The following is a 14,971-nucleotide window of genomic DNA, read 5'->3' on the forward strand; positions in this document are numbered from 1 at the left end:
TTCACAATCGCAGAGAACCTAAACAACAATGAGGATCCTAAGAGAGACATACATGGATCTAATCTACATGGAAAGTAGAAAAAGACAAAATCTCCTGAGTAAATTGGGAGCTTTGGGACCATGGAAGAGGGTTGAAGGGGGGGAAGAGGAAGGGGAAGGAGCAGAGATAAATATATAGCTCAATAAAATCTTTTTTCTTTTCTTTTCTTTTTTTTTTTTTTTTGGTTTTTCGAGACAGGGTTTCTCTGCAGCTTTTTTAGAGCCTGTCCTGGAACTAGCTCTTGTAGACCAGGCTGGCCTCGAACTCAATTAAAAAAATTTTTTTAAAAAAAAGCAGAATTCACTTGCTCTACCAAGCCAATCCCAATGAACACCTTCCTCCCGTCCTTTTCTCTCACTTGCTCCCTTCCTAACTCAGGCACACAGTCCTCTGTACCTGAGCACCAATGTCAGCTGAAATGAGATAATGTCTGTAAGATCTCTAGCACCGTTCCTGGAACAGACGTGAAACAACTGGACTTTCCTTTCTTACAGATTTTGAAGAGGCATCTGCAAATGAGTCTTGTTGATTGCCAAGTACATTGGCCAAGTTTATAGGGTGTCAAGACATCCATGGTGCAGAAATCCGAGTAACTTTACCTTGGACTCTAGTCCTCAGCTCCTAGCTAACGTTCTGGACTCACTTTTCAAACCCCCTTCCCCTGTGAATGCACAGTAGGGATTTGCACCTGCTGTCGTAGCTCATCTGATTGGTAATCATTGTTTGTCCCTCCCACTGAAGGTGAGAATTGCATCTGCTTTAGCTTTGACTCCTCAATAACTCAGCACTCACAATGGATACTCAGTAGATTACTGCCAAGTATCAAGCCAGTGCCTAGGCATCTGTTTTCAGGGAGGTTTTAGCTCCCATGCATACGACCAACAGAATTGAGCATTTGTCTTGCTTTCCTTAGCTTTACACAAGGAATTTCCTGTGTGTGGATTTTTCTTCCTCCAATCAAATATTCAGAACCTCTGCTTACTCAGTGAACCTATCTCCAGCAGCACTTAGGCAGTCCCCAAGGCTCGTCCCCTTATCCTTTTGACATATATTTTCCTTCTCTGGTAGCATATGTCTGTTGTGATTTATCTATATGCTCTCATCCCTGCCATACTGTAGGATTTAAAACAGTTCAATGATTTTTGTCAGTTATACTAAAATATAGGTCCGAAAACATGGTAGGTGCTAAGAAATTTGATGAACTTAGTCACACAAACTTTAGGCCTTGGCCCCTTCCTCTTCCCCTTGACACTAGGCCTGTAATATCTAGTATAGATAGACATTAGGTAGCTACCGAAGGCCAGGCATTTTTATGATCCTTTCTGCCTCCAGAATAAGTATGAAGAATGTCCTTGAAGAGCTGTGACTTCATTGTGGAGACAACTGCACTTGCAAAGATCCTTTAGAGATTGGCATAACTTGAGGTAATGGTCTCTTTAAATCTTATCTTTGGGGTGATTGACTCATAACACCTCATGGCCTTCAGAACCTCAGAGAACCCCTGTTTATACTCTGAGACCCTGTTCCAAAGACACCAGAGCCTGACCCAGGCCAACCCAATCTGAGAATTTCAAATAGAAATATGATGTTTGGAATGGGTTGTAGAAGAGAGTGGGTGTTCTGGGCAGTGAGTCACATTTGTGGCAGACCTCCAGGGGAAAGGCCATGAAGAAAGTTGAGATACCAGAGTGGCCTTCGGTCCTCCTATCTCAGCAGTTCAGCACTTCCTTTGATTCTCTGAGACACCCACAGCATCCTTCCAATAAATTTCCCCTTTGCCCAAGCTAGACGAAATCCATTTCAGATGCTTGCAGGTTTGAAAAAAAAATGCCATAACCAATATGTCTATGTCCCTGAAGAATTTCCTGTTTGGTTTTCTGAACTGGTCAGGGTTTGTACCAACTGCAAGTGAAAGAAAGGCTACAACAACAGAGGCTTAAAAATATGTTTATTTCTCTCCATTAAATGTAGGCAACTAGAACTAGTGAGATGGTCTTTGGAGTTCTAAGTACCTTCTATTTTATTGCTTGACCAGTTTTAGAAGGTGATTTCCATTCTATGGACCAAGGTAGACTTACAAACTCCATCTGATATGTCATTATTCTAGCTGACAGAAGGGAGCAAGACATATTTTGTCCTTTAGAAACATGTACCCCAAATTGAACATACAACATCTTCTTACATTTCGCTGTCTGAAACAAAGAAATGTCACTGTCATATTTCTGTTCCCTTCCATCTTCCATGTGATTCCCCATTCCCAGACTTACTTCTGTGTTCCCCATTCCCAGACTTACTGCTAATTCTTTTCTCTGTTCTCTGTTATGGTAGGCTGACTTTTGTAGACTTCTTCAATGGGATATCATAGATCTGGATTCTATGATTCTACTGAAGAAAATGGTGTGTCTAGAAAGAGATCTGAGAGAGAAAAATAGGGTACAGGAATTTATTTCTCTAAATATCTTCTTTAAAGTTGAATTAGACTGACTCTGTCCATCAGCTCAAGATTACTGATTCTTGCAAAAGGATTGGTCCTACCTCATCCTATCTCTTTTAGGTCCTGGTAACTGCTATTTTCCTTATATCATCCTGTCCTAAAGAGGTAACAGCCTCACTGATATGTTATCTATGTTGCTATACAATACTTACAGTTTCTCCAAACTCATCCTTGTACATAGCTTGTTTATTAAGGAATTCTCTTTGGCTTGTCTTGCTTTGGTTATATCATCTGTATTTGCTTGTCAGTTTGACATATCTACCTAACTTAAGGATTTTGTCATATACCTAAAAGGGGAAAGGTTCCATTACTATATAATAAGAGTCAGTATTACAAAACAATCAGCACTTGTACTGTAGTTCCAAGTCCCAAATCTTTTTAAATTAGTTCTCTATAAAGCAATATTTATCATCATTGGTCTTAACTGAATGTGAAAAAATTATCATCTTTCTTATCTCATACATGGCTGTCATTGTATTATAGAAGGTTTGGTTCTCTTCTGTATCTGATCTCTAAGAATTATTTTATCATTTTGGGGGAGGGAGCATTGTTTTAATGCTGGGAACTAAACCAAAGTATTGAGCAATTACACTCAGCTATTCTATCCAGCATAATTTATTTATTTATTGAGTTTTGTGTTAATAGTTATTCACGAGTCACAGAAAAATATATTGTGATCCTATTTTCAAGCTTGAGGAAAGGAATACAGAGGAAAGTGTGAGAGATCAAAGAGGTTACCTAACCAGAAGCAGGACAGTAGCCTGGCTCTCTTGGAATGTGTCTATTAGAACAAGCAAAAGATGGAAGGCAGATCGGTGGACAGGAAGTACCCACAAGAAGTGTACAGGCATTAGTCACTAGTCATCCAGAATCACACACATGGCAAGACAATAATCAAACCAAATAGACACCAAAAAATGCCCCATCATTTAGAGAATATTCCACTTGACCAAAGCAAAATTTGGGTTTCAAACATATGACATAATAGGAGCAATTCTTATCCAAACCACACATTTATCTGTGCCATGTGATTTTGATTTCCAGTAACACAACTCAAGCCCAAATAAATTTTTGCCTTAATTAATTCCTGTTGGGCCATTATTTTCTCCCTAAAGACCATTTTCCAACTAAAAATGATAGCAGTTTTCTAAAACACCAAACAGATCAGGTTATCAACCCACAAAAACTATTAAATAATTTTTCTCAGTTCTCTTAGAGTTAAAGTGTTAGTGAGACTCTATGTTACATTACAATTGCACATCTGTTCAGCTTCATCTTACTCCTTTCCATTTCTTCCCTTCTGACACTTCATTTTCCTAAAGAAAAAATAAAAAAATACATTACAGGGGAGTGGGGAGACGGCTCAGTGGTTAAGAGCACTGACTGCTCTTCCAGAGGTCCTGAGTTCAATTTCCAGCAATCACATGGTGGCTCACAACCATGTATAGTGGGATCTGATGCCCTCTTCTGGGATAAACTGTGCATGCAGATAGAGCACTCAGAAATAAATATTTTTTTAAAAAAAAATAAGGAAATTACATAAGTTTTCTCATGTACACACATGTGTGCACATGAATGTAACTTTCTTTCAATACCTTTTACTTCCCTCCCCTGGCACTTTCCTTCTAACTCATCCATCCAAGGTCTACTCATGAGTCTTCTCAATGAGGAGGACAACAAATAGGTCCGGCAAATAGAGACAAGTAACGGGAAGATAGGTTGAAGAACCACGATATTGTCTAATCCGTTAAACCTGGACATCACTATATCACCTAATTCAAGTGAATGTAGTTGGAGTATTCAGATTCAAAGGTAGAAAATGTGACAAGGTGCTATTAGCAATCTCTTAATGAAGTCAGAATTAAAAGGTGGGGAAATACACTGTGAAAAAACCAATTAAAAGAAAGCTTGAGCAGTTTGAATGGGATTCAGGATGAAGACTATGACCAGCGATGAGGAAGGGTGCTTCACAATGGTAATAAGGGAGATTCTTTTAGACATAATAATCATAATTGCTATCCCTCAGCTGTGGGTTCATGATGCAAAAATTGACAGAATAAAAAGGAGAAACAGACCCACAATAATATTTGAGATAGTCTAATATTTATTTATGAGTAATCAGTATTTTAAGCATAAAAAAATCACCAAGAATAAAGCAGAATTGAATAAAGATATAAACTTACTCGACATTAGTATATTTATAGATTGTTTCACTGACATCAGGAGGTTTTATAGTGCCAGAAGGTTCTATGCAAGTTTCTGGGGGCGGGGGGGAGTTTATCAGTGACCTTACTCAGCTGTGGACCTTGAATGCTACAATACTGAACAGCCCAAAGATATGCTTATTGGTGTGGTAGTGGCATGATTGTTATGCCAGGGGAAAAAACTACTTTCTGGTAGGATTTGAGATCAACTCTATAAGAGGAAACCCATATCACGTCTTGGAAACCTGTCAAAATCCCAGGGTTGGGTCTGTCATAGTCTTTAAGGGAGAACCTGCTACTGATGTTTTGCTGGAAGGACAACATTTGATTTAAATATTTAAACTTATACCACAGATTAGTGCTGCTCACAGACTCGATCAGAGAGGCTTCCTTTTGCAGTGGAAGGTGGTGAATATGGAGACTCAACATGGGTTAAAGTACTGAGCGATTGGCCCTAAAAAGGACATTAATATCACTTCCTCTGAGGCTTATGGAACATTGTGGAAGAGAGAGCCAAAGAATGTGAATGCCAGAAGATGGAGCAGAGTGGTATGAAATGCTTGCTGTCTAGTAGACACGATGCAGCTGCCACATTTATGAACTCCTAGCAATGGGGGTTATCTGCACAGACTGAACCATTCAACATTTCATTATGAATGAGGAGAGTGGTTTATGAGACCCCACCTCTTCCTGAAGAGCTACAGACAGCTAATAGTTGCTGGGGGAGAGAGAGAATACTATATTTTTCAGTAATGCAAGCACTGGGAAACAGCGCTTGCCTAAGTAAATACCTTCCCAATCCATGCTCATACAACAACCTTATGAAATGCAATGGGGAACCAAAACAAACAAGCAAGCAAACAAAACATGAAAGTAAGAGAGGGACTTGTTGGGTAGAAGTAGTTTGGCAGAGAAGGATTAGAGAAGATAATGGGGGTGAAAACAATCAAAGTGAAAGAATATATTTGAAAAATAATTTCTTGGTTTGTGTCTTAGTTGGGGTTCTTATTTTTGTGAAGAGACACCATGACTATGGCAATTCTTGTATAAGAGAATATTTAATTGAAGTGGTAGCTTATAGTTTCAGAGGTTTAGTCCATTATCATAATGGCAAGGACCATGGTGGCATGCAGGCAGGCATGGTGCTAACTACATCTTGATCAGAAGACAACAGGAGGTGGACTGGGACACTGAGCAGTATCTTGCACATAGGAAACCTCAAAGCCTGCCCCTACAGTGATGCATTTCCTCCAAGAAGGCCATACCTACTCCAATAAAGCCTCCTAACAGTGCCACCCCCTATGAGTTTATGGGAGTCAATTATGTTCAAACTACCACAGCTTGTGATGTAGTGATTCACATTTCTGATAATATCCTTCTCACCAAACTTCCTATCTTGGAATATTAGGTGGTTTAAAATAGTGAAAAGTTTTTGTGATTAATGAATCCTCCAGCTGTACTCTTGAGATAGCCTTTGAGCTTGAGGTCTCTCACCTTTAATTTCAGAAACTATTATTTCAATTTTTGGAAGAGGACAATCTCTCAGGATTGACTACCAGCACCACCTCAACCACCACCATCATCCATCACCACCACCTCCAACATTATCAGCATGTCCATCACCACCACCATCTCTATCACCAACACCACAATCACCTGCAGATTCACTACCGCCACCTCTACCTTCATCACAACTACCACTACCACCACCATCTTCACCACCACCACTACCACCACCACCTCTATCACCACCACCACCACCATCCCAGTGCTCACCCTTGGTCTAGCAGCCTACCAGTAATTGTAGTGGGTAATTGGGCATGATCCTGCAGAATGCTGGGACTCAGTAATCTGTCAGGTTGTGTTTCCGGCTGGTGGTTCAGAAAACAGAACTCCGTAATGCACGATTTGTCTATAGTTCCCTACAGCACGAATCCTGACCCCACCTGAACAGCGATCACTGCTTTTAACCTCGGATTTCTTACTGTGGGCTTGCTCATGCCACCAGAAAATTTTATGAATACCCCTGAAAATATAAATTGTCCTGCAAGTCTTTAGACTGCTAGATGAAGGCTTTGGCCAAGTAGTCTATGCACGTGGTCTGTCTAGAGCCACAGAACTGCTTAAAGGAAGCCTGGAAACAGCAAGTGGCAAAGCTTCTCCATGGCTTACAGATGTTCCCAACAAATGAAAGGATCATGACAAGAACTAAACTCGCTGGAGCAGCCTCTTTCCAGCAAGCTAAGATCAGCAGGCAATATAAGGCGTGAAGTAAGCAGTGATTCCAAAGCTCGTGTCTTCGCTATTCTGCTTACAACATGATCTCATTATTTTTCTCCTCAGGCATGCATGGTTACTTTAGTTTCTTCCTTGTAGTGAGGGGCTGCGGGCAGGCCTGCTTTTCATCCTGGCCAGCTCCCGGCCACCTGCTAGCTTATGCCCCGAAATAACAACACACAAATTGTATTCTTTTAAATACTGCCTGGCCCATTATTTCCAGCCTCTTACTCACATCTTGACTAACCCATATCTAATAATCTTTGTAACACCACGAATGGTGTCTCACCGGGAAAGATTCAGCACATCTGACCTGGTGGCTGGCTTCATTGCATCTGGCATCTCTCTGAGGAGAGGCACGGCAGTCTGACTAACTTAGGAGAGGCGTGGCATCTGACTGATCCTTCTACCTCACTTCCTCTTCCTGTTCTGTCTACTCCACCCACCTAAGGGGCGGTCTATCAAATGGGCCAGGCAGTTTCTTTATTAGCCAATGAAATCAACTCAAACAGAAGACTCTCCCACATCACTTCCTAAAGTGTGAAGGCACAGTTGAAGGTTTACCTGCTTTAAACTCGGCCTGTAGTCACCAGTCTTTCAGAGGCATATTGCCTATCTAAGTTTCTTTGTAGTTTTATAAATATAAATATTCTGTAGACTTCTGGTCAATTGTGAATTTCCCCAAGTATGGAAAATATGCTAGTTTCAGTAAACATGAAAGTGTTCGCTTAAAACTCTTACGTACAGTAGTCACTTAGTATTTATTTAATATGCTTCGTCTATTAATATCAGCATTTGATCCTCAACAAAGTCCTCTGGAAAGGTTGAAGGGCAGCTTCATCTTCCAAATAAAAATACTGAGACATGGCTGTCATAGCTGTAGACTGAGTGCCAAGAAATCCAAGTTCAAAATGCCTGTGTCTCTCTGTGTTCTATTTCAGCAAACACTTGCTGAGTATCTAAGAGCTGGACATTGGGCTAGGCACTGGGGATGGCAGTGAACTCAAGAGCAAAGCCTACCCCATAGAACTAAGATTTCACTTCCCATTTGTCACATGAGTTTGTGGCGGTTTCCTTTAGCCAATCTCTTTTAAAGTGTTACTGATTTAATAACCCTAGAAATAATACTACAAGGGACAGCATACTGATTTATAAATCTATATCCCAGCATGTTCTGAGAGTCACATTCCACAAAAAGCTCAGAGGTATGAAGATTTATTCAAGTTCTTGATTTCTACTGCTATGAAACTGGTTCCTATCTGCCCAAAGAATTCTTTCTCTTACCCTTTGGTACCTGTAAGCATAGCAAAGATCATGCTAGACCCCAGGTATCATAAAAATCTGTTATACATTTCAAAGTCCATACTAACATCCTGCTGTTCTCTCTCCCAGCTACTTGTCCTCTTTATAATCCACATAATTTGTCTACCTCACTCTCTCTATCTATTTCCAGTCTCACTACCCTCTTCCTCTTCCTCTTCCTCTTTCTCTTTCTTTCTCTTTCTCTCTCTATATTCCCTATGCCCCCCCCCTCTCTCATCTTGTTATCATGCTTTCTCCACTATTCTCTCCTGCTTTCCCACGTCCCTATCCCTGTCCATGCCTAGTATGTTTCTCTTTATCTCTACTTTGGACCCTTACAGATGCCTCTGAATATTTTCTTTCTCTTACCTACAGCAAAAATCTTTACCCTAATGAAGCAGTTGTATCAGTAGCTTCTTTACTGTGCTCCTTCGCATACATTTGGTGCTGAAACCCAGATGGTAGACAAATGGATCTCTTTCCAAGGGGCCTGGCCTTTCTTAACTGAACCAAGTTACTGATTTGACTCTCCTAAGGTGTGGATCATTTGTTTCTGCTGGTTTCTGCCACCAATCATATTTGACCCTAAATTCTAAAGTTCACCCTTTCAGCCACTTCACCTCTACTTGCTCTAACCATTCATCTCTTTCCTACTCACAAATGTCCTCTCAGTCTCTCCGAATCCTATGTCCTGCTACACTCTCCTGGGCACACATCATGTGGAAAGGGTCTGCCTCTTGATGGTTTGCTGGATTCTGCTGTACACTCCTGTGCTTCTCCACTGTGATTCAGGGTATTTTTCTACCAAGGCACTTAATCCTCTCCCTCTACTGCAATCCTCTTTCTGGTGGAGTTCCTGTTTTCAACCCCTTTCCTCAAGTCTCTCCCACCTCCTCTTTGCTCTGTTTCTAAAGGATGTCCTTTTTCCTGCTTATACTATCTCTCAGCTTGCTCCTGGAACTTGCTCTGTCTCTCTTGCTTGGCTGCTGGAGCCTAAACCCATGGGCTCTTACTGGACTACTCACTTGCATTTTCTTCCTTGGACTCATATACCATTAAAGCCTTGCTCTCTTACTGCAAACAGCTTGGCCTCTGTGCAGCTCAATTGTGAAAAACAGGACACACCCATTTTCCAAATCCTTGAAGATTGTAACAACACCAGTTACTGCACAAGTAAATGATCTGTCAAATATCTTTCTCTAAGCTGTCCCTATTCTCCACTCTTGAAAATATTTTTTCTCTAGATACTTCTTTGCTCTCTGCTCTCAAAGAAAAAAATCTCTTAAGACTATTGTTTAAACATTCTGCATCTTGGGACTTTTAAGGTTTTATTGGGCATGATTAAAAGTGCTATAAAATCTATAACAAAAAGTTAATTTAAAATTTGTGGCAGAAATGGTTGATATTTTTTAAAATCTATACATAGATAATCTTAATTTACTATAGCATGTATGAAACTTGGAGTCATACATGAATAAGTAAATTCAACTTTTGTTTAATTTGCTACAGCATACTATATATATATGCAACTTGGATTTAATTCTTATTTTTGGAAAACAACATACTAACAACATATGTTTGATGATTAAGGTTTATAAATTCCTAAGATTGTAAAAATCTATTTAGGGTGCAGAAACTGACATAGAGATGTATGTATAGTCTCTTCGTCTTTATTAACTTGGTTAAATTTTAGCTATTTAGATAAATCAAGACATACTAAAACTGTAAAATACTCTGTAATGATGTACTATAAAAGGATCAGGAAGATAAGGTTCCCAGTCTCTCTATGGACTGTATTTATGGTTTAAGGGTTTATATTTTCATGCTAGAGATCTTCAATTCAAAGTTTGAAGGTTCAAATTTACTAGGAATAAAACTGTAAAATCCTAATCTTATAAAAACTACAAACTTGTTGTAAACTGGTAAAGACAATTAAGACATGTATGTTAATGGGCAGTCAACTTAATGCATGTTCAAATTCTTTAATGTGCTCAGAACTATGCTTGTTGTAGTCTTGTTAAGTACAAATTTAATTAATTGACTGGGATAAGCTTCTGCATGTGTTGTCAAGGGTAAATCTAAAACAAGTTTCTAAAAAGAAGTAAGTTTTGTTTAAAATCAAGTATACTTTAGGTTAGATGATGGCTCTCAAACTCCCCGGAGAGATCTGCAGAACATGGCATTTAAGGTGTGTTTGGATTATGGCTTCACCCAAGCCTCTGGTATCCACATATTCAAGGAGTCTGGAATGTTTGGGTTAAGGCTTCATCCCAGCCCCTGGCATACTTATGTGCAAGGAGTCTGAAATGTTTAAGTGGAAAGTTCCATCCCAAGCCCCCTCCCCTGGGAGTTGCCTCAGTCCAGACTACACCTCTGAGAAAGCCTGCCAAATGGTGGCGCCTCCTCAGAGATGCTCAGGACCATTCCCACAGCATATTTAAACAGCGACCCAGAGAACAAACACATGGTTTCCCAGATTTTCCTTCTCCCATCTCTTCTCTGAGGGCCTGGAAGGCCTGGAGTGCTGGTATCCCTTAAACCTGGGCTTTTTCTAATTTGGTTTGATTTGGATTATTGCATCAGAGGAGAGGTTTATCAGGCCACGAAAACTTTTCAAGGTGTTTAATGAAGAAGGCTCCCCTGATAGTCAGAAATCCCAGCTTTGGTAGCAGCAGTCGAGTCTGTCTCCAAAGAATTTGGTCAGAAACACACTTCACCTGGAGCATGCTTCAAATGTGGTAACACTGACTTCCGGGCAAAGAATTGCCTGATGCCTCAGCTGCTACCAGGACCCTGCCCAAACTGTGGACACTATTGGGTGGACTGCCACTCTGCGTCACCAAGGTAGGCCAGTACCAAACGTTCCTCTTTCACCAGAAAAATCTTTTAGAACTTCTGAGTCTTCTGCCGGAGGCCGGCGCTGTTCTGTGGGAAAACTGAGGACTTAAAATTGTTCTCTGTGATGACAGAAGTCTGACAGCCTTTAACCCCAGCACAGTCATCATGATCCCCATGGAGGTTTCCAAACCGGATGTCCAGATAGTGAGTAAGGCTCTGTCATTCTTAATCAACACGGGGGCCACTTGGTTTATACTTTTTGCTCAAATTTCTCTTTCTCAGATCTCTGTTATGGCACTGGTGGCAAATCCTAGCTTTATCAGACAGTTTAACAATAGACAACTGACTTAGCCAGCTACTCCCACCAAGGCTTCATCTGCCAAGGAAATTCATTTTATACGAATAAATCAGACCTCGCTTTTCTTAGTTCTACTCGGTCTCCTGCTGAGAAAGGCAAAGTCGCAGACTGGTTTATATTGATGACAGGCTTCACATTGCAAAAGATAAACTCACAAAACAGGTTTCATGAAAGACAAACTCAAAATACCATGCTGTTGTTGTTGACCGAAAACTTACTTTTTGCTACTCCTTTATTAAAAAGAGAACTGGCTTTTAGTAACTGCTTTCAGTAATCAAACACCTATGTCTCGTGGTAAATGATTGGGTATTTCCAAATTTGGGGGTGGGTGGAGTTTAAAGTTTATATAAGTTCTGAAGCTCTGAGGAAGTGATGATACATGATGTTAAGGCTTCAGAGTTCAAGGATTAACATTCATCAATGGAGTTCTGCTGTGTTATTAATCTAATCTTGGTGACTGTTACATTATTGTGGTTACAGGTTCCAAAATTTAAATTTCCTTTGGTTGTTTTCTAAATATAGACTTTAAAGTACTTCTCATTGTGCTAAAAACATCTCTGTCCAGTCTATATATATATTGCTCCTCAAACTCCTCTTCCGCTTTGTTCTCTTTCCTGACAAGAAATTTCTGTCTTATTACAAATAAATGTTTATGTTTCTATTGTGTTGATAACTTTCCGGCTTTGTTTTGTCACAGCTCAGAGACATGAGTCTACTCAGACTGTTTACAGACACTTACTAACTTCTTTCTCCACAATGAGGATTTCAGTGCAGATTAGGGACAGAGTCATGGTAATGCCTTCTGTCCCTAGTCTGTGTCTATCCTAGCACATTTCCATTCAGCTGATGCCATCCAGAAATCAACTTCAATCCCTGCAGACTACTCCAAAAGGGCCTATACTTTGCCAACCCCAGGTGGTCCCGCTGAAGCCCCAAACTTGCTGAACCAGTCCAGCCAAGGGAAAGAGAACTGGTTTGCAAACTATAGGGACTGACTCCAAGGCTATCCATGGTCTCCCTTGGCCCCTAGCTCTGACCCACTCCCGACTTTGACTCATATTCCAGTCTTTCTCGACCTCTCTCCCTCTAACAATGACCCTGTGCAGCAGAGAAGCGGTTTCAGAAGAGACTTGCTGCCTTTCATCATCAACCAAAGGCTCTGGAATATTAGGTCTCAGGCAACCAATCCAAATATCCATAGATGAACCCAGTTGGCTGTAGAAGGATTTGTGGTGGTTAGATAGAAACCAGCATTCCTCAGTAGCTTAGGAAACTGTATTGCATCTTTCATCTCCCAAAAGGAGTCATTTTCCTTACCTCTGACAGAAAGGACTTAAGGCTACTTGGGACACCTATCAGTGTAAGAAAGCTCATGTTGGCCTCAGTCTCCCTCAGAATCACAAGCAGTTATTACATATTCTAAAGTCCATGTTAGCATTGTAGCACTTCCCTTCCCCTAGCCACTTGTCCTGTTTATAATCCACTTGATTTACCCACCCTCTCTCTATCTCTATTTCCATTCTTGCTACTCTCTATCCCCCACTATCTCTCCATCTCTTGCTATCCTCTTGCTCTCTTAATATGCTCTGTTCTCTATCTCTTGCTGTCTTGCTGTCTCTCCTGCTCTCCCACTTCCCTACCCCTGACCATGTCCAATCTGTTTCTCTTTCTCTCTGTTTTGGACTCTTCTAGATGCCTCTGAATATTTTCTCTTTCTTACCCACAATAAAAACCTTTCTCCTAAAGGAGCGATCATATCGGCAGTTTCTTTACTGAACTCCCAGGTATACACTTATCATGCTCATGCATGTGAAGTGTATACTTCCTTTAGACACACTCGAAGGGTGAAGTTAGTCACAACCTCACCCTACATCTGTTGAGAGGACTTGATGGGTCCATGCACACAAACTATTTAGCCCTGCGTCCAGCTCATCAACAAATACGTGTCCAATGATAGGAAGAATAAGCAATGAGCAGTTAGCTTTAGATGCTGCCAAATGAGTCTCAAACTTTAGTGTATACGGGATTGGTCAGGAGCTTATAACAATGAAAACCCCAGACCTTACTATCAGAGATGTGGCTCATTACATCTGGGATGGACGTGGTCCAGATTTTGTTCATAGTTTACTGATCACTGAACAGCCTGTAAGTTTTATGTCATTTCTCTGTTCCTGTGCCTCTATACTCAGTACCTGGGCAACTGGAGCTTCTTAAGGAGGGCGGACTAGACCTTTAGTCTCACTATTTCAGTATGAAGCAGACTGAACTGAGGATTCTGAAATGTAGGAGTCTTGTGTTTCCCCATAGAAAAGTCTCAAAATTATAGCCACCATTGTCTCATGCAGAATCTCCTCCAGATGCAACTTTGCTGTCCACAGTAGTGTCAAAAATTACGTGATTTACTATATTAATATGAATTAAAGTGGTTTATCTGATCTTAATCTCATCATAATTCCAGGAGAAACTGAGGCTCAGAGAGTTTGCTTTTCTTGTCTGAAGTCACAGAGCGAACAAACAGCAGTTTGGGTCCAATGTAGGCATTGTGAATTGCCACGTGCGAGCGCCTCCCTACAGCTTAGCAAACTGATGGAGGAGAACAGGGGAGGAGCAGCACTCTTGGCCTGCTGGGGCAGGTGAGCTGTGGGATCCCATGGATGTGTACCCATGTGTATGCCAGGAAATTCCTGATTAGAGGTCATCGCACAAAACAGAGATTTTTCCCTTATACGTCGACACTATAAATATAGTGTATTAAGTCACTCTGACTTCACCTCTAGCCAATCAGCTCCTGCCAGTTTGCATGCTATACATGTACGCATGACTCAAAGGACCCTCAGGCAGAGGGTGGGTTAAAAACCAATCAGACAATACTAATTTTCATAAATGGGAACTCCTTGTCTCCTCAGTTGGCTGTTCAGCTAATCGTGAGTCATGAATTTCCTTTTTAGGATAATATTTACCATAGGGCATGGCTGGTTCTAGGGTTTACGTAACATCCATTTATCTGATGGGAAACATGTTCTTAAAACATTACCTAATGATAGATTTTTACCTGATAAATAGTCCTTTGGATTAAACAAAAATGTTGAGGAAAGGCTTGGAAGGGATGATAGGGGACAGAAAGGTGAAGAAAAACATGCCATGACTTGAGGAGGGGATATGAGGGGTGCCTGCCTAGAGCTGGGTGCACACAGAATCCCTCACACACTAACTAACTAGAATGGAACAGGGAGGAGCCAGAGATCAAGCATAGGAAAGGGGGGCTTGAGGATGATCACAGGGAAGAGTCAGTGATGTAATAAAGGTGACTTATCACACCTTTACACAGTGTTAGTGTCCTTTCCCCTAGCTAATGATTTTCTATGGTCCGGTGATTTTCCCATTTCCCTGGGGAGTCCTGGCTCACTCCTAGAGCCTTTCCCTCTCTCGGATTCCAGTCAGAAAGGTAAAGCCATTGA

Source organism: Arvicola amphibius, chromosome 6 (genome assembly GCF_903992535.2).
Source record: "Arvicola amphibius chromosome 6, mArvAmp1.2, whole genome shotgun sequence".
Lineage (NCBI taxonomy): Eukaryota > Metazoa > Chordata > Mammalia > Rodentia > Cricetidae > Arvicola > Arvicola amphibius.